General features: G+C 50.3%; 1 protein-coding gene across 4 annotated transcripts in view; it reads right to left on the bottom strand.

Moving 5' to 3' along the window:
* Nucleotides 1-27,600, bottom strand: part of CPLX2 (complexin 2) — an 82,927-nt gene extending 55,327 nt beyond the window's left edge. The window contains exons 1-3 of one of the 4 annotated variants that reach the window (XM_063724411.1): nt 26,948-27,355; nt 18,131-18,298; nt 14,658-14,733 (exon numbers count right to left, since the gene is read on the bottom strand). The gene's annotated coding sequence lies outside the window, so the exon portion shown is untranslated. Of the gene's footprint in view, nt 1-14,333; nt 14,394-14,657; nt 14,738-18,130; nt 18,299-26,947; nt 27,356-27,405 lie in introns of those variants that run through there. The other 3 variants (XM_054556264.2, XM_063724410.1, XM_009241302.3) reach the window with 3 other exon arrangements.
* Between the last annotated feature and the right edge of the window lie 256 nt (nt 27,601-27,856).

The following is a 27,856-nucleotide window of genomic DNA, read 5'->3' as shown; positions in this document are numbered from 1 at the left end:
AGAAAAAAAGGCGTCCTTGAGGGTGAAAGGTTGGGGACCCCTGGAGTGGATATCCATAGAGCCCTCCAATTGTGCACAGGGGACCTGTATGGCGGGCCCGGGGCCTGTGGGTGTTGGGGACAGGAGGATCGGTCCCTTTAAGGATCCTCTCCTCCCCACCAAGCCCCAGGCCTGTGTGGAGGAGGACATGCATTATTGAAAGCGCATTTCAATACCTATTCACTCTCCTCCTCCTCCTGTGGGTGGCAATCACAGTTTACATAATCTGTCTCTCTGTCCTCCCAGGCAGCTGCTCCCTTCTGGCTGAGTGGTTTGAGGAGGGGGAGGGAGGGGAGAAGGAGAGACATTAACTCTGTGCTGTCACCTCAAGTAGTGGCCAAGCTGCCATAAAATGAAGGAAGGAAAGCAAGCTCTGACATCACACAGCCCTGGGTTCAAGTGTCACTTAGGTGCTGTCTGATTTTGGTTCCCCCACTTTGCCGCCTCCCCTGTAACCTTGATCCACTCCACTATAGTCTCTGTGTTAATAGCTCCTAAACCTCTGTTTCCAGCCCAGACCTCTCTCCCGAACTTGGGGTTCATCTATCAACAACTTGAGGGGCAGCTCTGTTTGTGTTTACAGGCAGTTCAGACTAAGCCCATTCCAAACTGATCTCACCAGTTATCTCCGAACAATTCATCCATCCATCTATTTATTCATCCCTTCATCCACTCATTATCCAACCAATCGTCCATCGTTCATACGCTCCACCACTCACTCATTCATTCACCCGCCCTCATCTATCCTACCATCCATCCATTCACCCATCCAGCTGTCTGTTTTCCATCCATCTCACCACTCATCCATCCATCCATCCATCCATGCATCTATCCATCCATCCCTCCATCCATCATTTACTAAGGGTCTGGCATTTGTCAACATTGGGTGTACAGCAACAGGCAAGACAGGCACTGACTTTGTCCTGACAATACTTAAGTCCTGTGAAGGAGACAGACAAGCAAATAGAATAGTATAATAAACACGAAAAGTATGGTAATGGGGGAAGCATAAGGTGCTGCTAGAGCACAGGTGAAGCACCCAACACATCCTTAAGGTATTAGAGAAGACTTTTTTTTGAGGAGATGACACCTGAGAGCTAAGAAGGCATGAGCCTGTTCCTTTCCCTGTGTTTCTTGTCTCCATTGCTCAAGGAGCTTGATTCATAACAACCATTTCCCCTTCTTTTTGTAACTGTGAAATGGCCCCTCTCTGGGAAGATGTTCCCCTTTCCCACTCATGGTCCTGATGGGTTGGGTGGGAGGATCCCATCATTAACGGCTCCGTATGATAGCGTGGGACCCAGGCCTGGCTATGGGAATGGGTTAGGGCTGAGTCCACTGACGTTCAATCACAGAGCTTTGCTGACACCACTGGGATGGGTGCCCGATTTTCACTGGAGTTGCTTAGCTGATAGGAAGGAGATGGCTGTGTTCCCACTCTGCAAAGGAAGGCCTGCCCAACATGGGGGATGGCAGTGGAGAGATGTAGAAAGATAGAGTGTTGTGGTCACCGTCTGAAGCCCTGGGGCCAGGTGTGTCTGACCCAGCAACATCAGACTTTCCCTTTTCCCTTTAGGCCATCTTGAGTTGGGTTTCTGTCACTTACAGTCTAAAGAACCTCGTTAACGGTAAAGACTGTCATTTACAGTAGGAAGCGTCTCCACATCCTTTTTCTCATTGGTTTATACAATAGCCCTAGGAGGCTGTTTCCAGATGATGAAATGAAGGCTTAGAGAGTTGAGTCACTGGGAGGAGACCCTGGTCTGTCAGACATCAAAGTCCACATGGTCTACCAGGGCACCTTGGAGGTTAGGAAGGAAGGATGCTGGAGAGTGGGACTTAGACTTGGAGAAAAGGATGGAAGGAAAACGAAACTGAGGACAAAACTCAAAAGTATGTCTTGTGGTCTGTGAAGGGACAGGTGGGGAAGGAAAAAGGTACAGATGAAAGAGAAAATGAAGTAGAAGGTGGTGAGATCGGTAAGGAAGTGAGTCAGAATCAGAGAACTGTAAAGTGAAAGAAAGATGACATTCAAATTCCCTACGTTCCAGGCAAATGAGCTGGTCCTTGAGCAACTGTCCACAGGAGAGGCCCAGAGTCAGCCCACGTTTCATTGCATGATCGTATTTCAAGGTGACTAAAAACGTCACCTCTTCCTTGAAGCCCTCAGGAACCCTCCTACTCTGCAGCCCCCATCAGTGTCTCCTTTATCACACCGGTCACTTTTCAGCCTCCCCATTTCACTTATTTAGGTACATGACTCATCTCTCTTGCAGGGAAGTCCATGTCTTACTCATCTTTGATTAGACCCAAGCTCCTCACCTCATGCCTGCACCCAGTAGGGGCTCGGTGCATTTAAAAATACATATATTTATTTGAAGGAAATGAGTGTCCTGATAAGAAGTAAATTTAGGGCCGGGCGTGGTGGCTCACGCCTGTAATCCGAGCACTTTGGGAGGCCAAGGCGGCGGATCACTGGAGGTCAGGAATTCATGACCAACCTGGCCAGCATGGTGAAACCCCATCTCTACTAAAAATACAAAAATTAGCCAGGCATGGTGGCAGGTGCCTATAATCCCAGCTACTCAGGAGGCTAAGGCAGGAGAATCACTTGAACCCAGGAGGTAGAGGTTGCAATGAGCTGAGATCGCGCCACTGCACTCCAGCCTGGGTGACAAGAGCGAAGCTCCGTTTCAAGAAAAAAAAAAAAGAAAAAGAAAAAGGAAGAAAAGAAATTTGGGAGAAGGAGAGTAGCAGGAAGTTGGAGAGGGGAAAAGCGAGATGAGGCACAGAGACAGAGAGACTGAGTCAGGGAGGGGGTGAAGGAGGGAGAGAAGGTGGAGGCCCGAGAAGGGAGACAGAGTGTCCTGCTTGCATAGAGCTGAGGGTCTCTGCTGGCCCTGTGTGGGGTTCAGTTGCCCTTGCCCCTGGGGATGGGGAAATCATCAGGAAAGGACTCAGTTTGCTCAGGATCCAGTAGGATTGGGAGGAAGAAATCCTATGGGGTGGGAGGGGAGAAGCTGGTGGATGGAGGAAGTGCCAGGGGTCAGGAGCAGCCAGGATCTTCTGCCAAATCCTGGGACCACCCCCGGGAGGTCTGCAGTGTCACTATTCCCTCCAGGAAGAGCCCAAACCAGAGAAGGACACACCGTCCCCGGCAGCGGGCCTGGGAGTTCGTGACTCTGCTCTGGGACTGAGCGGCCTACTGCCCGTCCCTCTCTGTTATAGCTTTCTCCATCATCTCCACGGCCCTGAGCACCATCCAAAGTCATCCTGTTTACCATGTCTGTCTATTTGTTTATTGTCTGTTTCTCTCAATGCAGAGAAAACTCCATGAAGGGAGGGAGCTGGTGGGCCTCTTGGTGCCTAGCACAGTGCCTGGAGATGCTCATGAAATGCAGCGCGGATTAAGGAGTGGAAGGACAGGGCGGGTGAGACGGTCACATGGGCTGTGTGTGGTAGGGGGCGGAGGGCTGCTTGGAGGTGGCGTTGATGAAGCACTTTACTAACCACAGCTCCTAAAATAAAAGCGTCTGGGCTCTGAGATGAGAGTCCTTGAGAGGAGAAAGGCCCTTCTGGGACTCATTGTGTGGCTGTCAGCCTGAGTGCGGGCAGCTGCGGGGAGACGAGGTGATGCGGGGAGGGAATGCCGTGCCTGGCCCACCACACCTGCTTTCAGGCAGTGAGGAACCCGCCAGTGGCCTGTTGTGGCTGCATGAGACGTGAAGAGGCTGACCCTGCTACCCAGGGAGAGGGGGCCTGGGCAGAACAGGGAGCCCCGCTAGTCATAGAAGTGTCGGGGGAAGGAATGAGTGTGTGCCAAGTAAACTAAGGGCTGCATGATGCCAGCCGCCCTGCTGGGCACTGCATCAGTTTGCCTCAGTGATTTCTCCCCACGAGGCCCAGAGGAAGGAATTATTGAAACAGGTAAAGAGCCTAAGGCTCAGGGAGGTGACATGACCAGTCTAGGGCTACATGGTGGGTGGTGGCAGAGACAGGAGCTGACCAAATTGGCTCCCTTCACACAGTCTCAGGTTGGGGACACTCACCTCCAGATGGCTGCTCACCTCTGTAGGGACTTCTGGTGTGATGCAGAGAGAGGAGAAGGAAGGGGAGAGAATTGGGGAGAGAGGTGGATAATTTCCTTTTCTGCAAAATAAGGAGTGAGATAGATGTTCTTGTAGCTGCTTCTTCACCTTCCTTTTGTTCCCTTCTGTTCTGTTCCTCCCTGGGCTACCTGCTTCAGGCTGAGAACATCCCAGCTGTCCTCTCAGCATCCTTTGTGAGACCTTGAGCAGGCCCTTCACCTCTCTGAGCCTGGCCATTTCATCTGTGAAATACTGATAACACTTTTGACCTGTGAGGTCAAAGGGTGACTGTGAGGAGTGAAGAAGGCGGAGGAAGCCGATGAAACCTGGTACCTAAGAGATGCCCCTGGTATCAGCCAGAGGTTCCAGGACACCCACTTCCAATCCCAGACACTCCACTTGGCTGCCGGAGATAACTTTCTAAAATGAAAGGCGGCCCTTGACCCTCCCTGTCCAGGGCCTTGAATAGACACTTTGGGGAAGAGGATGTCCAAATGGCTAGGAAGCATATGAAAAGGTGTTTAACCTACTCGTCTTTGGGGAAATAAAATTTTCAATGATAACCACTCCACATCCACCGGAATCGCTGAAATGGAAAAGACGGAAAATGCCAGATGTTGGTGAGGGTTTGGAGCTCCTGGAACTTCCACCAAGTAGCTACAGTAGGGAATGTAAATTGCTACTATCATTTTGGAAGAAACATTTGACAGTATCTGCTAGAGCTGAACCCGCATCTCCTGTGATGCAGCGACTCCACTTCTTGGCATAAACCCCCTAGAAATGTGTACATGTGTTTTTCCAAAGACACGTGCAAGAATCTTCATGGCAGCGCTTCTCCCAAGAGTCTAAAGCTGAAAACAACCCGAATGGCTATCAACACTAGAACTGCATTTTATTCTAGTCCCACGATGAGATTTACTGCAGCAATGAGAATGAATGACAACCACTTGCAACAACTCAAGAGACTCTCCAACGTCGCTGAGCGGGGGTCCAACACGGCGTAATTTCATTTATGTGAAATTCAAAAACAGCCAATGAAACTATGAAATTAGAAGTCGGGGCCGGGCACGGTGGCTCATGCCTGTAATCCCAGCACTTTGGGAGGCTGAGGCGGGCGGATCATGAGGTCAAGAGATTGAGACCATCCTGGCCAACCAACATGGTGAAACCCCATCTCTACTAAAAATACAAAATTAGCTGGGCATAGTGGCGCATGCCTGTAGTCTCAGCTACTCGGGAGGCTGAGGCAGGAGAATCGCTTGAACCTGGGAGACGGAGGTTGCAGTGAACCGAGATCGCATCACTGCACTCCAGCCCAGGTGACAGAGCAAGACTCTGTCTCAAAAAAAAAGATCGGGACAGCAGCTCCTGTTGCAGGGAGGTGGGGACTGGAAAGGGGAGCAAGGGGAGCAAAGGGAGCTTCTGTGATGCAAGTTTCTGTGTCTCGAGCTGGGGAAGGTTACATGGGCGCGTTCACTTTGTGAAAACTCACTGAGCTGTAAACTTATGTTAGGAGAACTTTATGAACATAGGTTATAGTTCAGTAATTTTTTTTTCCCCGAAAAAACAAAAATGAAAAACAACTCGCCCTTCCATGGCTTCCTCCTAGCCTGGGACAGGGTCTCTGCTCTGTGGCTGTCTGCAAAGTCCTTTGCTGCTGGATCAGCCCACCTGTCACCACTCCCTGCTCAAGCACTAGAGAAAGGGGTGGGTTTTCCACACAGCAGGCTGATTTTCACCTCTGTGCCTTTGCCCATGGTGCCCCTCTAGCTGGCATCCCTTTTCTCCCCACTTTCTGTTTGCCTCCTCATCCTTCCCCTCCCTAGTGGGCCAGCTACCCCCACTCTGAGCTCCCACAGCCCCCATGGAACTTTCCTTTATCTGAGCAATACTCAAATGGTTTCCATATTCTCATCTACAGGCCTGCCCACACTGCCAAGGTCAAAGCCTCGGATTCATTTCTTGCCGTTATGCTCAGCCGGGGGCCGGGCAGGGTGGAGAAACAGGGAATGCTTGCAGAATGAATGAAGGAAAGTTTGCTCCTATTTGAGGCTCCTGTTTTCCCCTCTGTGGCTCCCCACACTTAACCCTAGGTTGAACCTCCGTCATTGTCCTGTGGCAGTCTTCCTGAGATTTCTCTTCTATGGGACAAATGTCCCCAGTCCTGATCCTGTCTCCCATGTGTGATGGATTTCTCTGTTTCTTGTTGTGAACCAGAAATGGATACACATTCCTCTACCCTGATCCCCTCACCTCCTTCATCCTCACTATACTCAGTTCCCATGCACAACTCCTGAGGGCCAATGCTGTGATTAGTCAGCCAGGTGGGGAAGTGAGCCAGGCACCTTCCCCTCAAACCCTAGTCCCTAGGGACATCAGACCCTCTCTTCACAAACATCGTGGGAGTAATTTAAAAATGGAGCAAGATGCTCGGGGCTTGCAGGGGGAGGGGGGCGGTAGGAAGAGTAGTGAGCTTCTTGTCATCAGAGGTATGCAAAGAGGAACTGGCTGGCTGCAGTCAGGGGAGGTTGGACTCAGTCCCTCTCACCCCAGTGGGGGAAAAGGAAAAACAATGACATCAATTGAGGTCATACAGTGCATTAGGACATTACGCATTAGAGGCGTAATGTCAGAGACTGTGCACAATTGTTCAGGGAGGTAGGTGTTATCCTTGTACCCATTAGACAGGTGATAAAACTGAAACTCAGAGCGGTGAGGGGTCTTGCTAGGTAGGAATTTGACTTACTAGGAAAGAGCTGGAATTTGAACCCAGATCTTTCTGGCTCCTAAGCTTCTGCTCTTTCTAGAGCCATCTAAGATCCTGTGATTCCATCCCAAAAAAACATCTGCGGTTGTGATACAGCCTGAAGCAAGCATGGCAAGTGTCGTGGAGCCCCCAGGAGTGGGGCCCACTGACTTGCCATCGGCCATGGTCTGCCCAGGGCTGTCAGAGCAGTGAGGGTCGGTATCCCCGAGTGCACTGGCGTCTGAGCCCTTCCAACAGCTGCAGTCACTCTTGGGTCACCATGGATACCACGTAAGATGTTGAAGGGACCAGGTGGCGATTTCTTTCTGAACAGTTTGCCCATTGGCATTTGACCTCTATTTTTCCATCAACTTGATTTTCATTTGCTAGTGTTTACTGATTGGAAAAATAAGGAAAGGTGGAAAGCTCAGGTTAATGAAATTCTCTCCCCACTCTTTTCCCACTTTTTAGGATGTGTCGAGTTAAACATGCAATTTAAGAGGTTTTTTCATGCACCAGCCATGAGGCACCTCTGGTTCCCGCTGATGCTGGCAAGTTTCTGTGTCTCGAGCACCTCTGGTTCCTGGCTGCCTCTGCCCCACCCACAGCCCAGGTCCTCCTCTTGGACCCCTGGCTCCCCAGCACTGCCAGCGGCAGGTCAGGGCTTGTGTTGCAAGAACATGAACTCGGTGAATTCTTTCCAGCCCCTGATGGTGAGATAGGTCATGTGACTAGTTTTGGCCAACGGCCTGTGAAAAGAATCAATCAGTGTCACTTCTGGGCTGAGGTATTAAGAGTGACTGTTGGCTGGGTGCAGTGGCTCGCGCCTGTAATCCCAGCACTTTGGGAGGCTGAGGCGGGCAGATCATGAGGTCAGGAGATCAAGACCATCCTGGCTAACACGGTGAAACCCCGTCTCTACTAAAAATACAAAAATTAGCTGGGCATGGTGGCGTGGGCCTGTAATCCCAACTACTTGGGAGGCTGAGGCAGGAGAATCGCTTGAACCCAGAAGCTGGAGGTTGCAGTGAGCCGAGATTGCACCACTGCACTCCAGCCTGGCGACAGAGTGAGACTCTGTCTCAAAAAAAAAAAAAGAGTGACTATGAGTTCTCCACTCACTCTCTTCCCCTGCTGCATAATGGTGGAGCCAGCCTGGATCCCAGAGTCACCAACTGGAAGGACGCTGCCCGGAGAGCTGCTGGCTCCACAGAAGACATCATGTTAAGGAGAAACAAATCTTTGTTGTATTAAGTCACAGCAGGATTTCAGGATTAACTTGTTGCCACAGTATAACCTTGACACCTGCAGTCCCTATAGCCCCCTTCCATCAATGCCACCGCCCTTCATGTGTGTCAGGCATGATGCTGGGCACAGAGGTAACAAGAGACAGTGGGTCTCCTCAAGGAGCTTACAGTCAAAAAGCAGCAGACAAAAACAAACGAACTTGTGTGCCTCCAAGTAACACAGAGGGTCAATGCTGTGACAAAAGGAAATACAGGGTCTGTGGGAGTCCAAAGAATGGGTGGCAATTCTTCAGCCCAGCAGATCCTTTTCAGCCCTGGGGCCCAGGATCAGACTTGCCCAGTACCCTTCCCCTAGGGCCCCCAGCCCATCGGAGGACCCTCACTGCAGCAGCTCACCACCGTACTCAGGTACAGCAGACCACTGCTCCCAGACTGGGATGGTGACGTTGCTCCATTCAGAGTAGGAGAAAGGAGGCCTCAGGGATGGTCCCAGAGAGTGAAACCTAGGAGACCACAGTGCCTGGTACTCCCTGGGATCCTCCTGGTAGACATTTGCTGGTTTGAGCTGCCCAGAATCCACTCCTCCTCCTTTTGGTGACAGCCCTTTGATTTTGCTTTTGGGAACCACGCCTCCCTCATGTTCAATCTTGGAAGCAGTCCCATCAAGCCGCCATGCTTTGGGCTGGCCGAGAGGAGGACACGGGACCCACGCCAGGCCAGCTGTCTCCCTCCTGGGGCTGTGACTCATGAGCTGAGTGATGCAAGGAGGAAAAAAGCGGCTGTGGCTGATGCATCCCAGAGGGGACCTGGACAAAACCGGCCTCAGGTCCTGCTTCCAGACCCCTTGTGCAGCTTTGGCTCTGGTCCTGTCCTGAGCCCTGTGGCCAGCTTTCCCTTTGGTTCTGGGTCCCATCTGATAACCTCAATAACCCCCTTTTCTGTCTGAGTATGACAGAGTTAGTCTCTGTTGCTTGCTATCAGTGTACCCTAACTCACACCCAGCCCCTCTCGAAGGCTGCTGTGAACTGTTTAGGTTCACACCTGATTCCCTGAACACCAGGCTGACACGGGCTGCCTCTTCCTGTCCCTCAGCTCCTTCCTGCCCCCGCTGGATAATCCAAGTTATGATCAACCACTGGACCACGGCCTCTAATTAAGACTCCCTTCTAGATGTAATCAACCTTGCCAGAAACCAGAGGCCTAGAATCTGTCTCAGATCCACCCTCTGGTGGTAGCCCTGACGTCACTGACTGCTGGCCAGGCTGCTGTCCTGGTCTCTGCACTCCCGGCTCAGGCAGGAGGCTCTGGGTCACCTGCCCAGCAATCTCCCTCCTTCTTAGGATGGGGTCTCCTTTGCCCTCCCCAGGACGAGGACTGCCCCGGAGGCTGTGGTGGGGCCTGGAGACATCCCTGCCTCTGGGCCCAGCATGGGCTCTGGAGCCATGGAACCCCTTGCAACACCTTTGCCAGGTTACTCTTGCCTCGGTCATACACCACCTCTCTCTATTTTCCTCATGTACATTTTGCATTTACTATTACTCACTTTATACTTAGCAAGAGTAACAGATTCATTTTTTGACCTTTAATACATATATTTGAAAAGAGAACATAAGATCCTTCTCATAAACAGGAATGCAGTATCCTGTTCTGTAAATAGAAGGCCATGGTAAAAAACAAATACATGGAAAATAAAACATCGTTATCCACTTCCAGCTAGTTACTGTTGCCAGCTGAAGTCTGAGCCTCTTCCTTGGAAAGGAAATCAAGATGGTTAAGGAGAGGCTAACCTTCAATTGAGACTCTCTCCTTGATGTAATCAACCGAAAAGGCAGTCATTCTCTCCCAGTGCTATTTAATTTGTGCCTGAATAACTCTTCAGATTGTCTCATGGATCTCCGATGGTCTGTGCCCACTTTGTGGGAGATGCTACCTCAGCAGCCTCGGACTGCTCTGTGCGCCTGTGGGCAGCTCCCTGGCCACACTTGACCACTTCTGCCCATCAGAGCTGGATCCATGGCTGCTTGTCTCATGCCCACCCCACACTGTTCCAGGCCGACTAGGCCTGGGCCCCTACTTTGTCCCAGGAAGCTTTGTTTTTGTTTTGTTTTGTTTTTTTGAGCATGGTACTAGGTTCAAACACCCCAGGGAGCTAAAATAAAGAGAAGGATATAAGAACTAACTTTTTGAGCCCTTCTTAAGTGACAGACACTGTGATTGATGTTTACATAGATTCTCTCAATTTCCCCCAAATTTCAGCCATTCCTGTGCCACCTTCATGATTTCTGCCCTATCACTTACTTAGTATTTCTCTTTAAATTGATTTGCCTTTTTAAAAAGATCACAATTTTATTTTCAGAGGAAATGCCATATTATTTTCATAAATCACAGTTTAGTGTGCTGGTTATATATTTCTAACACGCATCACTTGCGAGCTATTAAAATAATAAATGTTCATCTGTATACCACCTAAAGTCATCTTGTACAGCATCAATCAATCACATGTGTGCCAGCCTCTGGGAGGTACCAGGGCCTCTTAGCTGTGCTCACACAGCCCTGGGAGGGTGGCTCGTGGCTGAGAATGTGGAGGCTCAAAGGGACACTTGTCCCAAGTCCCACTGGTGGAAAGGGATGGGGCTGAGATCTGGACCCAGTCTGCCTCCAAAGGCATAGGCTCTTTCAATGCCAGTACTTTCCCAAATGCACTTTTTAAAATCAAAAGAACCCTTTAAATGGAAAAATTTAGGAGGAAATCCAACATGTACAACAGATAAAAGCGAAGCTTTTGTGGTTGAAATGGGTTTGGAGGATCTAGGGCTTCTTCTTTGAGGCCTTCCCTTCCCCAAACCCATCCCATAATGGGCCCTGAGAACCTTCTTAGAAGCCCAGGATACTGAGGAACATTATTTCAAGCCCACATTGCACCACCCTGTCCCTTGGCTCCATTTAGTGCATTTTTTTTCCATGAGCCAAACTCCTGAGGGGCAGCTTCTGGGTCTATGTTATTTTTTCTGGCTAGGCATCTCTACCTTGGAACTTGGCCACGTTGAAATCTTGAAATTTTCCATTTTGCCATCTTGAAATCTTCCACTGGCTTTCTAAACCTTACTCTGACCTGATTATTCACTCATCAAACACTGATGTCTATAATCTGTACCCAGATTTTTAGGGGGTACAAAGGGGATGATAGGAATGGAACATATTTCCTTTGGTGGGTTCCCAGACCAGTGTGAGAGACAGACACTGGTCAAGTGCAGTAAGCGTGTGAGCGGCCCCTGCTCACCTGAAGCTCACTGGTGTTCTCATTCCTATCTCCCTCAGGTGCTGGCTGCATTCTGTGGTGGGCAAGGCCTGGGATGGGGCTGGCCAAGGGGCCCAAGCTGTGCTGGCTGCCCTCCGCATGGTGAGGCTAGAGGTCTTGCCTGATTTCCCAATGTACTTTCTGGGTCATTTTCCCTTCAGCAAACACTGCCTGACATAAGTCTAGAGTTAGAATCACATCTCACTCAGATCCCCAAACCCTCGCTTCCATGGGAGGACCCGCTTACAATGGTCCCAGCATCTGTAGTATGAAACTCTGCCTGGTTCCCAGCCTCACCCTGTCTTCTCTCCTCATTGCTGAGTCTAGTTGACCTTCCAACCTGGAGGCCATCCTCCCACTGTAGTGGGTACCCCAAAAAGATCCTTCTATGCCAGTAAGAAAGGCATCTATTGCCTTAAAAATATGAAAAGGTCCTGGAAGAGTTCCAATAGATTTTAAAGATTCCTAAGGGACATTTAGCCTTGTGGTGCCCCTTGACTGAGCCAAGACTGCTATCCAGCTCTTCAGTGCTGACTATGGCCCTGGTCCTCTCTGAAAGGCCTCCATCTTCGGAACACTCTATAATGTCCCCAGAACATCACCTGTGAGGTCTCCCCTGTGCTATGAGACCAGCCAGGTCTTAGCTAAGTCCAAGTTTCAGGTAGCTTCTCTCTCGGTGGCCCCAAGAGTTGAGTCCACCAGTAAACTCAGAACAACTCAAGTCAATTCAAGCCAAGTCAACTCAGATCAACTCAAGTCAATGCACCTCATCTTCACAACATGAACATGTGCTGTGGACCTCTCTGCCTATTCCACACCACCCTGAGCCAGGCTCTAGCTGAGAGAAAGGCAGAATCCAACAATAAAATGACACAGTCTTGATTCTCAAGGAGTCTTCTGTCTTGAACCCAGATTCCAGACTCAAATTTTTTCTTGAGCTGAGGGAACTCCTTGCACCAGGGGCTGGAGAAAGATCCTCCTTTCTGGCCTGGAGACAGGCCAACCAACAGCCTAATCCTGAAGTTTGCTTCTCAAGACTTTTCAAACCACCCTTCCTGGGTAGTATGACTTTGTTAACTCAGATTGCAGAGTCAGCTGGCTCCTCCAGCTTTAAGATCTGGTTCATATGGGTCCTGAGCCAATCATTCATAATCATTCATTCATTTATTCACAAACCTGCATCGAGCACTTACTATGTGCCATCCACCTTACATATATTATCTCATTTAATCCTCAGAGTAATCAATGTGAATGGAAAACCAGTAAGGGGCCAGCTAGACTTCAACTTGGCCCTCATTCCAAAGCCCGTGCTCTTTCCATCTCATCCCACTGCCTCTTAGAACAACTGAATAGAATCTATAACACAGGCTAGAGATCACTGAATGCTTAAGCCAATACATTCTATATGGAGGGAAAGAGTGGATTAATGAATATTTTATGTAAGACCAAATCCCATCTGACCAGTTTATTAGAACTCTTTGAGAAGTGAACTATATGGGGAGATAAAGTGAGACTTTCACAAAAAGCCTTTGTCAAGTTTCCATCCCAAAGCCTATTAATAAAATTGATTCATTATAGAATTGGGCAGAGGTGGGTGGTGAGTGGGAGGGAGTCTATTTTTGCATGGATAGAGAACTGGCTTAGAGACAAGAAAGAGAGGGTGGAGATAGATGGGTGCTTTTCCAAATGGGTTCCCCAGGAATTGGTACTGAGTTTGGTCTTATATAACACTCAGTACACACGCATTGAGCAGCCAGTGTGTGCAGGTCTTGCACTAAGCGCGGGGCTGGAGTACCCAAACAAGCCGGAGTCAGCTCTTGTCCTGGAAGAGCCCAAAGGTGCAAGTGCTCAGTGACATCTCCAAATTTTGGAAGATGAGAAGCTCCTCAGTGAGAGGAAATGCCAAGACATTGGAGACAAAACCTGAAGAAGGTTGCTGGGAATGTGGAAACCCCAGACAGCAGCCAGAAGGTCTGGGCTTTAGCACCAGCTCTGTCCCCGACTCTCTGTGTGACACTGGGCCAGTCCCTGCCTGCTCTGGGTCTCAGTTTTCTCTCCTACACAATGAAGGAATTGGACAAGATGATCCCTAAGGGTGCAAGGCTCTGGATGGAGGAGAATGACTTACACTAGGAACTGGTTATGAGGAAATCTGCATTTCCTGTGGCCAAAATGTTCCCTTCTGTCCCTGCCCTGTGATGGGAGGCCCCCCTCCCACCTCTCATTTGTGAACAGTGAAGACGAGGCAGAGAGCCATGAGGTCTGTGATGCTGGGACTCGGAGCCCAGCCTGGAATTCCTCAGTGGCATTCTCTGCGAATGACTCAGCATCATAAATAGCTCCCATCTGGATGAGCAACGATATCTATAGCGATCGAGCGATCTCTATATCCACATACACTCTCTCTGTGCAAATATGTGGCTCACTGTATGCTAAATACGAGGTGGCCTGGAGACGTTCCTTCTCTTAAGAGACTATTTGGTATGAAACTCAAGACTGTTTATTTAAAGAAACAAGTTTACAACTATGCACACTGGATTACTGGTCGTGGGTGGTGGGGAAGAGGCGATGTGGATGAGGGATGCCGGGTGTGATCCGAGCTTGGCCGGCCACCTGGAAGAGGAGCTGAGGTTGACTCCTCCACCCGTAAGATGGTTGGGATTCTGGGCTGGGGAGGGGGTGGCATGGGGGCTGTTGAGCTCATCAGTGCGGGAAGCCGTGGCTCAGCAGAAAAAGCACAGGATCTGACAGTGACAAGAGAGCCAAGTGCCAGCCCAGCCCTGCCTTTCCATTCATCTTGGGTAGTTCATCAGTTCGTTCATTCATTCATTAAACATGTACCAAGCACCTACAATGTGCACAGGCCATTGGGATACAGACATGAAAAAGCTTGGAATTCAGCCTTAGCTACCTACCGGCTGTGTGTCTTTAGGCAAGTCCTTTCACTCTCTCAGCTTCAGTTTTCTCATCTGTAACTGGGGATAATAATATCCACCTCAGGTTTTTTGGGGAGCACTGAATAAGGCAATGCACAAGAAAGTGCTTCTCTGTTGTAAATGGCTCTGAAAATGCAAGGTAAACACCATTCCATCACACTGCCCAACTGAACCATCTCATTCCATCTTAGGACTGTTCTTGGCAATCACAGAGGGGAAGACGTGCCCCCTTCATTAGGGCTCCAGGGGTGAGGGGATGCCCTGAACACTATCCAGGGCTTTAGTGCTGAGCAGTGCCCTTACCTTTGCTTCCTGGCAGAGCTGGGATGCAGGCGCCTTCAGTCGCTGAGCAGAGCAGATAGCATGGCAGGGACCACACCTTCCTGGAGGAGGAGAGAGGAGGTTGAGGGCTGAGAAGAGAGCTTCTGGAGGAATTGGCTTGCTGAATGGGCATGGATCCCCAGACCCCAGTGAAGGCATGCCCTCACTTCTCCGGAGGCCACCACTGCTGCTCTTGATTCCAGCAAAGGGCTGGATGGGATGGGACCCTGCCTGGCATCAGACCAACTCCTGGCCCACCTCACCCAATCTGACAGTAGTTACTCATCTTGTTCACTGGTGTGGGTAGCACTGTACCATTGACCGTACTTTGGTGGTAGTACCATTGACCATACTTTTCTTACTTAAATGTGATTTCTGATTGGTGTAAAGGGACAGGATTTATCATCAATCATATCTAGTTTTGAATTCCAGCTTTGGGGATGTCCTCTCTGAGCCTCAGTGTCCTCATCTGTAAAATGGGATGCCTAATATTACTGGCCTCATATACTCAGTGCTATATAAGTGCTTGTTATGATTACTGTTGTTAAATAAGATCACGTCTGTGAAGATTTTTTTTTTACACTATAGCTCCTTAAATTTTAATTACCTTCCTCTGCTTGATTCTAGGGGGCACCATGCATTCCGTAAAAGGCAAGGGTTGGCTGTTACATGACTTTGTTTCCAGAGCTCTGCACAGGGCCAGGCAGATTGTAGGTGCCAGTAAATAACTGTTGACTGAGCATCGTGACAGGTTTGCTAGATTTGGTATCACATATTTAGGATGAGTGAGGTCGATGTTCCATCCTCATTTGATAGATGAGAATACTGATGCGGAGAGGGGGAGATGGTCTGCTTAAGATCACACGGGGGTAGGTGTGGAGCTGGAATTCTTCTCTCTCCAGCTCTTACTCTCTGCTGCAGCCAGGCCCCCACTGGGCGGAGCACCAAGGCCCCAGCAACTGAAGGGGCTGCAATGTCCTCCTCCCAGGACAACCTGTCGCCTCCTCCCCCAGCTCTCTATTTCCTCTTCTTTTAGTAACCATAGCCCTGCTCTCAGTGGCTCCAGGAAGCAGATACTATTGTCTCACTTGCAGAGGTGAGGACTAAGGTTGAGAGGCATGAACGATTGGCCCAGATCAGGGAGACGGTATAGAGTGAATCAGGGCTTCCCACAGGGATCAGCCGACTCCAGGCACGGTTACCTCCTAACACAATCCTCAGACCCTCCACTTCCCTCCCCTCTTCCTTTGCTGGAATAGGAGCTTCTTGGGGCCGAGCCCAGCAGTTTCCCCAGAGCCTGGCATTTAGCAGGACTTGATAAGTATCTGTTGAGTGAATGAATGAATGAATGAATGAATGAATGAATGAATAAGTGGGTGAATGACTCTGCCAGGCCGTGTTCTAAATGCTGGTGACAACTGCAGTGAAAAGGGCAGGCATGATCCCTGCTCTCAGGGAGCTGACAATATTTGAATTTAAAACTAGCAACTGGATTAAAAACAGGGCAGATGTTCCTGTTTCCAGCTTGCTGGGGAGGGAGAAAGGGTGGGCACCTGTGGGCTGCAGCCTGCTGTCTGCCCAGGGCACGAGCACCTGGGAGCAAATGGCATCTTCCCTGTCCTTAGGTGGGGCCACCTGTGTGCAGGGACAGGAGGCTGGCCTTTAAGAAGGGAAGGAAAGAAGGAGAGGTGGTACAATTCTGTGTTTAATGTCTACCTACTGCTCAGTCTCAAACAGCTAGCGCGTCATCTGGCACATAGTACGTGCTTAGTAAACTTTTGTTCCATGAATGAAGAGTGGGCAGAACACATGTTGGGATGACTTGGGTCTAGGAGGCAGGGAGAATCAAAAGCGTGAACTACTAGAATTATTACGACTTAGAATGGAGCGGCGTTCCTTACAGAGCCTTTTCACACACTAGTCATCCTCCTGTGCAGATGAGGGGCCCGTTGAGCACACACTTGCTGGTGAGTGCTCTGTGCCTCTGTGCTGGGCACCGGCGGTGTTGGTGTAAACAAAACAGCAATGCCACCACCTTCAGTGTATTTACTGTGTGCCAAGCCCCCACAGCCACAATCCTTAACACTCCCGCTAGCCTGGCAAGGCCAATGTCATAACCCCTACCACACAGAGGATGGCACGGAGGCCCAGAGAGGCCTTGATCTCGTACGGTGGAAACCCGTGAGTAACTAAGTAGGTGAATGACACTGCCGAGGTCTCTTGTCTTACTCTAAGAGTGAGACATAAAAACTTCATAGCTGAGGCTGGTCGCAGTGGCTCATACCTGTAATCCCAGCACTTTGGGAGGCCGAGATGATGGATCGCCTGAGGTGGGGAGTTTGAGACCAACCTGACCAACATGGAGAAACCCCATCTCTACTAAAAAAAAAAACAAAAAAAAAACAAAATTAACCGGGGGTGGTGATGCATGCCCATAATCCCAGCTACTCGGGAGGCTGAGACAGGAGAATCACTTGAATCCAGGAGGCAGAGGTTGCGGTGAGCCAAGATGGCACCATTGCACTCCAGCCTGGGCAACAAGAGTGAAACTCTGTCTCAAAAAAAAAAGTTCACAGCCGAATGGGGACATGAGCAGGAAAGCAGATAGTTAAGCTACAGTGTGTCACCCCCTCTAACACAGGTTTCTCTGAGGTGCCTCTCTCTTCATCACCTTAGAGAAGCTGGGAGGGCTTCTCTGAAAAGGTGAGTCTGGAGCTAAGGACTTGCAGAGGCCAAGTGGGCAGTGGGGCAGGAAGGACTTTCCAGGCAGAAGGAACAGCATCTGCAAAGACATGGAGGATGCGTGGTTTACTGAGGGAACTGGGAGGAAGGTGGCTTGGCTGGAGCCTCAGGGCCAAAAAAAAAAAAGACTGGCAGGTTGTCAGAGCCAGTTTAGAAGGGGCCTTAGAGGAGCTTGGGCTTCACATTGAGGGTGATGGGGAGCCATTGCAGGGCTCAGCTCTGCGCTCTAGATCCTTCCGGGCACCTCAGGGGCTCAAGGATGAGAATGGGAGCATGAAGGTGGGGAATCTGGGGTGCTCTTAACAGGCTGTGGACAGGGAACTGTGCTAAGGTGGTGGCTTGGGGTGGCAAAGACAGGAGGAGTAGATAGCAGGACTCAGGGCTTGATGAGGTATGGAGCTGAGGGAGAATGGGACTCAGCCTGCTGGCTTGGGTGTGTGTGTAGCGGTGACATGGGCATCTGTGGCAGTCAACCCTCTCATCAGCTGACCCACCCTGTGGAGTTGGAGGTCCTCTCCCAGCCAGGAGAAAATCGCTGTGGCAGCTCCTAGTGCCAGTTCCAGCAAAGACTTCCCCTACCACCTGACTGCTTGCAGACCGTGTCCTAGCAACCTTGCAGCCCTCCCCTTGGCAACGTGAGCTCCTCCTTTGACTGTGCTGGAAGGAAAGGTGAGGCTGGGATGCCCCTTGACCACTAGACCCGCCCAGGGAACTTGCCACTTGCAGCCTGCCGGGCTCATCAGGTGGAGGCTGGCCAACCAGGTGAGGGAGGTGGTCTGGACACGGAAAGCCTTGGGAGCTGTGTTCTGACCCCAGAGCTGACGCTCTGTGTGAATGATCTTGGACACGTTTTTCCTCTCCACAGGTGTCAGTTTTCCCTTCTGCAAAATAAAAAGGGATCTCTGCAGTCTAATGCTGTCTCATCCCATTTTTGATATTTTCCATGCTTATTGCTTGGATTCTCTGTTGCTGACACAGATTTTAGTGTCAGACTCCAGGGATTTAAATCCTAGTGGACAAGTCACCTCATCCTTGAGTCTAGATTTTTTTTGTCTGAAAAATGGATATATCTTATGCTTACTCAAAAGAGTTTTTAGGGCTGGCTGAAATGGTGTCAACTGAAATGCTTTACAAATGGCAAAGAATAATTCATATGAATGTTATTGATTTCATTTCATCACATGGTGTATGCTTTATTGAAATTCATTGACCCACCACCAGCAGCGGCCACAGCAGCAAGAGTTTACCGAACACTTACTATGTGCCAAGCATTGTGCTGAGTGTTTTCCTAATATTACAACAACCATAGAAGCTACCTATAATTATTATCCCCATTTTACATATGAACAAAATGGAGGGCTCGGACAGTTAAGTATAGAAAGAGCTTGGCCAGGGTCCCTCGCTTCAAAACTTGCTGGTTTAAAATGCATGAGGTGTCCACCTCAGGACCTCTTCTTACATCTTAGGTTTTTCCTCTTGTCTGAAGTCAGAATCTAACAGGGTTCAGTAGTCAGGGGAGTAGCACCAACATTTAGTGAGCATCTTTTATGTGCCAAGAATCGACCAAGCTTTCAGACTTAAACGTGTGTGTCAATCACTGGGGGGTCTTGTTAAAATGCAGGTTCTGATTCAGTGCCTCTGAGATACAGCCGAGATCGTGCATGTCTAATAAACTCGTAGCTGATGTTGATGTTGCCGGTGTGTGGACCACACATTGAGTAGCCAGGCGCTAGAGGACTTTAACCAGTACCCTACTAAATCCTGGTGACTAAGTTTTATTAGTTCTGGGTTCAAAGATGGGGAAATTGAGGCTGGAGAGGCAATGCACCTTACTAGGCTCCCAAAGCATACAAGGGGTGGGTCTGATCCTACACGGCACCTTAGGGTATAGGCCCAGTATCACCTCCTTGATGTGTGATCCTTTCTCTGGGTTTCTGTCTCCACAGCCAAGGCAGGCAGTGTTCTCTGGGGCCCCTACCAGGAACAGTTTCTTATTTTTGGTTCACCATGAGCAGACTGGCTCCTGATACTGGCTCCTAGTGGGAACAGGGCTTGGCCCAGGCAGTGTCCCTGCAGTTAAGCAAATGTCTTAGGGCCAAGATTAGATCCTGCTTATGCACAATTCATTTCACCTTCCTCACCTAATCCCTGCTCTTTTGTATCCTGTCTTTATTTAAAATTTTGATATTTTATTCATCATGGTTTTTTTGCATTAATTTAAAAAAAATTGCATAGAAAGTTATTTATCTTAATCAAGTTTTCAGCATCCCCTTAAATTGTGCACCAGAGGCAGGTGTCTTACTGGCCTCACCCCAGTCCTGGTGGCCTTATGTCATCTCCCTCCCCCTGCATCCTCCCGGCATTAGGATGCTGCCTGCAAGGCACTGCAGCGCCCACACGGCCGCCAGCGCCAATGGATTTATTTCCCAGCAGGTGAGTCCTGCAGATGCGTCACTTGGCCTGCCCCTTGGCTGACCTGCTCTAGAGATGGCAGCAGGGACCGTGGCCTGAAGGAGGGCCCAGGGGATCACTCTGACATGGGCTTCATCCCATCCACCCCTTACTGGCTGAGTGACTGAGGGAAGTGACTTCATCACAATTTAGATCATGCCACCCCTCTGTCTCCCAAAGAGACTCCCCCAGCCTTCAAGGCCCTGCCTAACCCAAGCCTCACAGCCCTTCCGTTCTCACCATCTGTGACTCTCCTCCTTGCTCACTTGGTTTCTGTCCTGCAATCTTGTCAGGTTTGTTTTTGCCCTAGGACCTCTGCATGTTCTGTTCCTTCTGCCTCCACGCTTGTCCCATAGGCAGCTTCTCATTCAGATGCCAGCCCCAATGCCTCTTCCTTGAAGCCTTCCCTGATTTAAACAGCCTCATCCTCCTTGGCACACTCCTCTTTTACTTTCTTCCTAGTATTTATATGGCTTGGTGAAATGATTTTGTTTACTTGCCTGGCTTCTGTCTCCCAGTAGAAAGTGAGCTCCATAGAGGCATGGTCCTTGTCTTCCTCTTCACTGTCTCTCCAGCTTCTAAAACAGTTATTGGCTCATACAGCTGCCCAGTGGGTATTGACGAATCAATGAGCCATTCCTTGGGCTTCAGTTTTCACATTTGGGAAATGGGATGATAACCCTAACCCACAGTGTTATTGTCACAATTGAAAGCACATTTGGGCCGAGCACGCTGGGTGGCTCATGCCTGTAATCCCAGCACTTTGGATCCCAGCAAACGGATCACCTAAGGTCAGGAGTTCGAGACCAACCTGGCTAACACGGTGAAACCCTGTCTCTACTAAAAATACAAAAATTAGTCTGGTATGATGGCGGGTGCCTGTAATCCCAGCCACTCGGGAGGCTGAGGCAGGAGAATTGCTTGAACCTGGGAGGTGGATGTTGCAGTGAGCCAAGATCATGACACTGCATTCCAGTCTGGGTGACAGAGCGAGACTCTGTCTCAAAAAAAAAAGAAAATAAAAAAAGAAAGGAAGGAAGCACATTTGTTGAGCATCTGGTATGTGCCTGTCATTGTGCAAAATGACCCAGTGGGCCCTGGCGGTATTACCCCCATTTTATAGATGGCAGGACTTGCTCAAGATCCTCCTGCTAGGAAGGGTCAGGGCTGAGGCTGTCTCCTGTTGGAGAAGCACCTGGCCCCATGCCCTACTCTGCAGAGGTGTTCCTGACATGAGAGCCAGGGCTGAGTTCCTCGGAGCCTTTTGCCATTTGCTGCTTGAACTGCAAGACCCTACTGGCCCGCCTGGCTGTCGCAACTTCCGACGAGTCAGAGACAGGAATTCTAATGGCTGGTTTTTGTGGAACACAAAGGCCTGCCTCTTGCAAATGTGGAGATACATTTTCTCCGCATTGGCAATTACTGCACTGAATGTCTGAGGAACAGTTTTCATCTGCCAGGCACTTTACCAAGATTAACTTCTGAACCCTATGCAGCAATGCTTGTTGCAGATTGAGGGGGCAGCAGGGAAAGTGTGGGCAGTGGTGTCTTTGATCACAGGAGAACCTAGGATTTGGAAGGGCTTGAGACCCCACGTCAACACCTCTGGAAGTCTGGTTTATTTTCCTGAGACTGGTTTCACCATTGTCCTGAAAGCACTGAGCTTCTAGAGGATTCAAGGTTTCTGATGTTTCCTGGCCCACTTGGCTACCAATTCAGCAATGTAGTCCACAAATATTTTCTGAGAATACCCTAGGCATTATTCTAGACTCTGAGGATGCAATGATGGGACAAAATATATACCGCCTTTGTTCTCCTACAGATATTAACTCAGTGGAGGAGCCGGAGGACAGACACTCCTGCCAGTAACTGGCTGTGTGACTGTGGGTTAGTTCCCTTCCCTCTCTGGGCCTTTGGATTTTATCTTCCTCTCTACTCTGAACGCCCCTGCTTAAAAGTCTTCAATGGCTCCCATTGCTTACAGAGCAAGGTGGGCATCTCTGGCCTGGGATTCGAGGCCCCGAGCCGGGCTCTAGTGGACACTTCTTGGCATGTGCTCCCAGCTCGCCCATCTCCACTTTGCTCCGTTTTTATTTAGAATACTCGTACTCATACGGCACTTTCTGAGTGCCAGGAATGTCTGAGTGCTGCACATATTTTAGCTTGTTTAACTCTCACAGAAATCCCTTGAAATAAGTCTTTGGACTCTCATCATCTCCACTTTAAGAATGAGGACATCGAGTCACACAAGGGTAAACAACTTGCCTAAACCCACACAGCTTCTCAATGGCAGGGCTGGGATTTGAACCCAGGCAGCCTAGCTCCTGGGCCATGCCCTCCACAGCTACCACACACTACCCCTTGGTCCACCTGTGCAGCAGCCTTACCACTCTCTTTTCCCAGATACAATCCCACATCCATTGCCCACCTCCATGACAATCCCACATCCATTGCCCACCTCCATGAAGTCTTCCCTGATGCTTCCCAGGCTGACTTAAATCTTCTTTTCTCTGTTCCCACAATGGCAGCCCTTAGCATGGGCTACTGTTGTTCTTGCTTGCCTATGGTCTCCTCAGCTGAATGCTGACCACCTCCGGGTGGAAGAGGCTGTGTCTCACCCTTCCTACCTCAGTGCTCAGCCCAGCACCCCCATATCATCCACTCTCCACACAGCAACAGAGGCATTTTTTTTTAAACCCAGTTTTTTTTTTTTTAACACTCCTCTGCTTAAAGCCATCTGGCTACTATCTATTACATTTAGAATAAAAGCCTCAATCCTGACCGTGGCCTAGAAGGGCCTGCATGATCTCCTGTCTGCCCGCTCCCTGCCCCTGGCGGCTGCTGCTCTCCCCTCACTCACTGCACCTCCCATCTGTCCCCATGCAGTCCAGGCTCACATTAGGGCCTCTGCCAGAGCGATTTCCTCTGCCTGGAGTGTGCTGCCCCACGTTGTCACATGACTGACTCTTGTTATTAAGGCCTCAATACCATGTCACTAGTTCACACAGGCCTTCTCTGTCTGTCTATTTTCACATTTGCTTTTCAATTGTTATCAATGACTGTGCCTACTGTGAGTCTGTAAGCCCCATGAGAACAGAGATTAGCAGTGCCTTGTTCTGCTGTATCACCATCACTTGGAATGGTGCCTGACACAGAATAGCCATTCAATGAGTAAGCGTCTTGAAGGAAGAGGAGATGCTCACCAAGTCCCTTTGGGATCTTACATATTGCAGTTCAACTAGGCCCAAATAATATAATGCATCTAAGTCAGTCTCATCCCAAGCTGATAGCTGGGATAATTTCACAAGCTGGGATGCCCTATCTTGATCACTTTTCTATGTCTGGACTGCAATCACACTCCCAGACCAAGGCACTTTTTTTTTTTTTTTTTTTTCTGGAGACAGAGTCTTGCTTTGTTGCCCAGGCTGGAGTGCAGTGGCATGATCTCAGCTCACTGCACCCTCTGCCCCCTGGGTTCAAGGGGACTTTTATTGGCTTTTATTGGCTTTTAATGGCTGAATTCCTTTCACCAAGGATGCTAAGAGCTCTTTGCATGTGCTCTCAATTATCTACCTAAGACGGGGAAACTTGTGAGACACTGCCCTCCCCATTTGATAGTCAGGGGCTTCCTTGAAAAGTGGAAAGGCTGACTTGCAGAATCAGAGCCCCAGAGCCCAGTCAGGACACACATACCCATCATGGCCATCACATTTCATCAGTAATGGGGAGAATTTATGTTCCCAAAAGGCACAAGAGCTCTGAGTCCTTCCAGGGCCTGAGCCAAACACTACTCATTTAGCACCTCCAAGGAGCTGAGGTCTGTAACTGAGCTAGGTGTGCAGCCAAATTCAGGGTAAATCGGAAAAGGAAGGCCTCATATGCATCTGGTTAAGGCAGGCAGGGCTGGCAAAAATCCACAAAAATTAGATCTGGGCTTCTGACTGTGCAGCCTTTTGCTAATGAGAACTAAGGGGCCAGCTGGGAGATTAGCACAGCAGCCAGAAAGAAGGTGCCGCCAAGATCAACTTACTTAGAAAGTATATGGAAGGGGCTGGGTGGGATGGTTCATGCCGTTAATCCCAGCAGCATTTAGGGAGGTGAGACAAGAGGATCACTTGAGCCCAAGAGTTTGAGACCAGCCTGGGCAACATAGTGAGACTCCATTTCTACAAAAAAAAAAAAAAAATTAAAAAAATAGCTGGGCATGGTGGTGCATGCCTGTAGTCCTAGCCACTTGGGAGGCTGAGAAGGGAGGACCCCTTAAGCCCAGGAGTTTGAGGATACAGTAAGCTGTGATTACACTAAATATATATATATATATATGAAATTTGCAAAGGGATCTCAAAGATCAAGACCAACTGTCATACATTGCCATCTTCTTGAGAACCAAGAAGTGTATTTCTTGCCCCGCTTCCTTTTCCGCCTTCCAGCCTCTTTGAGCTAGAGAAGAAAATGGGATCTTAAGTTTATGAGTTCAAAGATCTTGGTTCTGGTCTCTGCACCATGGAACTTTGGGCCAATTTCTCCCCATTTTTTACCCCTCTCTTCCTCATTTGTAAAATGTGGCTATTGGGCGCGATGATTTCCAAATCAATGATTTCCATAATGCTAAGCTTTCTAGCCTTAGGAGCTCACGATTCAGATTACTTTGAAAGGGAAGCTCTTGCTTTTTCTCTGTGGGGTTTGATTTGTCTTTAGTTATTGGTCTAAAGCCCGGTGTAGGTAGTGGACATGAACAATTCCGGCATGGTAAAACCTGTTGAGCGTTGATGTATCCCTTGTTTATTTCTGAAACAGTTTCTTTTAATGCATGTGGCTCATCACTATAGTGTGCCTTCTCAAAACATTCTGCAAAGGACAGAAATGTACAGAATGAATTGAGGTAGGAAGGTCATGCTTTGAGTTAGTGACTTCCAAGGCAGTCCAGTATCTGAATGGCAGAAGTTGTACTGATGTTAAAATTCCTCTGTATGAAATGATGTGATGTCTTGGGTTTGCTTCCAAATAAGTCAGTGTGACTGTGTGCGCATGTGATGAGAGTGGATGTGGGTGTGTGTGATGAGAGTGGGTGTGGGTATAAATGAAACCAAATTGGCCAACTGTTGAAGCTGAATGATGGGTATGTGGGGGGTTATTATACTATTCTTTCTATTTTTCTAAATATGTTTGAAGTATTCCATCCATAAAAGGCTCTTTGGAGACTGGCTCCAGCCTTTCTCTCCACTCTCATCTTTCAGTCCACATCCTGAGGACCCTCTGGCACAGTGACATTGCCTCGGTGGCTGAGACTTCACATCTCTTGGCCTTGACACACAGCTCTGTCTGCCTGGGGTCCTTTTCCTCGTCTTTCCTTACAGTTCGTGACTCCTGCTTCTGAGATCCCACAGCCCAGTTACCTCGATACTTATCATAACATATTGCAACTGTTTGTTTTCTTTTCTGGCCTGTGACCTCCTCAAGCTACTTCTCTGCCTCCCCAGTGCACAGCCAGTGCCTGGTATATAATAGGTCCCCAGTACAAGTTTGCAGAAAGGATAATAGCAGTCATGGGATCTACCATTTTTTGAGCATTTACTATGTGCCACGAAGCTCATTACATGGCTCTCTCATTAAATTCTCATCGAAGTGGGTATTATTAATCTTCTCATTCCTCTTTAATAGCTGAAGATAGTCTCAGAAGGTCACTTGCCCAAGGTCATATGCTAGTAAGTAAACCACACTGCTATTCTCCTTGCATCTGGGATTTTAAAAGACTTCTCTATGAATGTTATGCAACAGGCCCAGGAGTTAGAGAGCCCGGGTTTTAGGCCCGGCTTTGCTACTAAATTGCTGAGTGACCTTGGGCGAATCACCCCTGCCCCCTAGGCCTTGTCTCCCGCGGAGACAATCAGTGATCTAGAGTGTCACGTGATCCGAGGGCCCTCCCAGCCTCAGCTCTCAGAGAAAAGGTTTCTCTTCCACGTATGCTTTCCTGCCGCGGAACTGGCTTCCCTGTTTGGGAACCTCCCGGCTTCACAGACGCCCTCAACCTTTTTTCTTGCTAATTGCAACCTCCCAGGTCTAAGCCGAGTTCGCAACCTGCTGTCTGGGTCGCCCCCTCCCCCCTGCCTTCTCTGCGGTCTGGGATTTCTCTGGAGGTGGGGGCGGAACCCGGGGCATGAGGGAGAGAGGGAGCCTGGAGCTGTCCCGTTCGTGAGGCTTCCCCGCGGCTTCTCAGCCCCCTCCCCCTACGGAAACTCAGCCTCACACTTTCTAGGGATGTTCCGGGGACAGCCGGAGTCCGTGATTGCAGCTGCCAGCCGCGGGCTTCTGTGCAGGGCTCTTGGAAGTCCGCGATTCTGAGCTGGGATGGGGTGGGGGTCTGGAGGGAAGAAGGGGCGGCGCACTCCTTCCTCCCCGCCGGGACCTCAGCCTAGGCCCAGCCCGCCTAGCGGAGCTGGGACCCTTCTGTGCCTGTTTCCCCTCTACCCTCTTGTCCACTCTTAGCTGGGCCCCGCCATTGCACTGCCAGGCCTCGGCGGGCGGCAGACCCAAGCCGGAGACGCGCGGCTGTGCTAGGCCCCCGCCCAGCTCGCCGGTGACACCGCTCTGGGAGAAGCTGAAATCCCCCGATCGATGCGGCCTCACGCCACCCCCAGGCGCGCTGCGGGCCCCAGACCCGCGGCTTTGTTCGCGGTTCGCGGTGCCGCCGGAGAGAGCTGTCCGCCGCCGCGGTGCTGGCGTTGGGAGCGGCGCGCGGGGGCGAGGGACGGTCCTTAGCAGCCGCGCGGAACCCGGGCGGAGGGTGCAGAGGAGCCCGCCCGGCCGCCGCTGTCCGCCGCTGCGGTGCTGACCCGGGAGGGACCCCGTGCGGCGCGGGAGCTGTCCCCGAGGTGGTGCTGCAGCGAGAAGCCCGAGGCGCCCTCTGCCTCGCCCCGGAAGAGCCGCCGCGGCTGAGAGCTCTAGGGAGGGGGAGAGGCCGGAGGAAGCCGCCTTCAGGAAGCTCTCGAGCGCGGGGCCTGTGGCCGGGGTCTCTCCGCCAACTGCTCCCGCGGAGGAGGGCGGCTCAGCCACAGGGAGCGAGCGCGCGTTCTACGAACCTGTTGGAGGCTGCAGCTCCTCCGCGGCCGACCAGGGCGCCCGGGACCGAGGTTCTGGCGCGTTTCTCCCTCCCCCTCTTCCTTGAGTCCTCCGCCGAGGCGCTCCCTCCTGCCTGGGCTAGCACACGTGCACGCGGGGGGCGCCAAGCCCCGTTTCTGTCCGCCTCGAATGTCTGCCGAGCTGCAGGGCACAGAGCCCAGAGACCTTCCCCCCAAGGGCAGACCCGCTCCCAGGGAGACCCAAGCTTCCCGAGAAAGGAGGCGGGGGCTGGCGGTGGAGACGAGAGAGGACGCCAGCAGAGGTGGCCGTGAAATCAAGGAGACATGGGAGAGTTCCCACACAAGCAGTTCTGCCCTGAAGTCCGAGGACTTAGGGGTCTGCCACTAGGGCATCCTGACTTTGAAATATCTCTCACTGTCCATTTCTGTGACCAGTAACCAAATGCAGGTCTACCTACCTGCTCTGTTGCCAACTCCACTCACTGGCCTGACTGCCGCTAGTACTTCATTCCAGTCTGTCTTTTACCATGTCCCAGAGAAAGCTCTCTAAACTAACTTTTTGACGAGATCCTTCACTAGCAAGACAAGCTACGTGCCAATCATGACAGAGGACCACTTATTCTGAACAGGCTCACCCCAGTGCCTTAGCACCTGCACTTCCCTTTGGCTGAGACTTTTCCCTTCCTTACTACTTATGCTTTATCTGCAAGTGAAAGCATCCTCATTTTCCATGCAAATTTTCCTGGCCCCTAAGGCACAGTCAGTCACCGCCTCCTCTAGGATCCCCCAGCCTTTACAACCCTCCACTACACTTCTCATCATATTGTGTTACTCATGCACCTCTATCCTCAGTTGCCAGGCTAATAAAAACCGGTTCCATATTTTATGTTTCTCTGTATCTTCATCTCC

This window comes from Pongo abelii, chromosome 4 (assembly GCF_028885655.2).
Source record: "Pongo abelii isolate AG06213 chromosome 4, NHGRI_mPonAbe1-v2.0_pri, whole genome shotgun sequence".
Lineage (NCBI taxonomy): Eukaryota > Metazoa > Chordata > Mammalia > Primates > Hominidae > Pongo > Pongo abelii.
The sequence above is the reverse complement of the archived record's forward strand: the minus strand, read 5'-3'. Positions and strand labels throughout refer to the sequence as shown.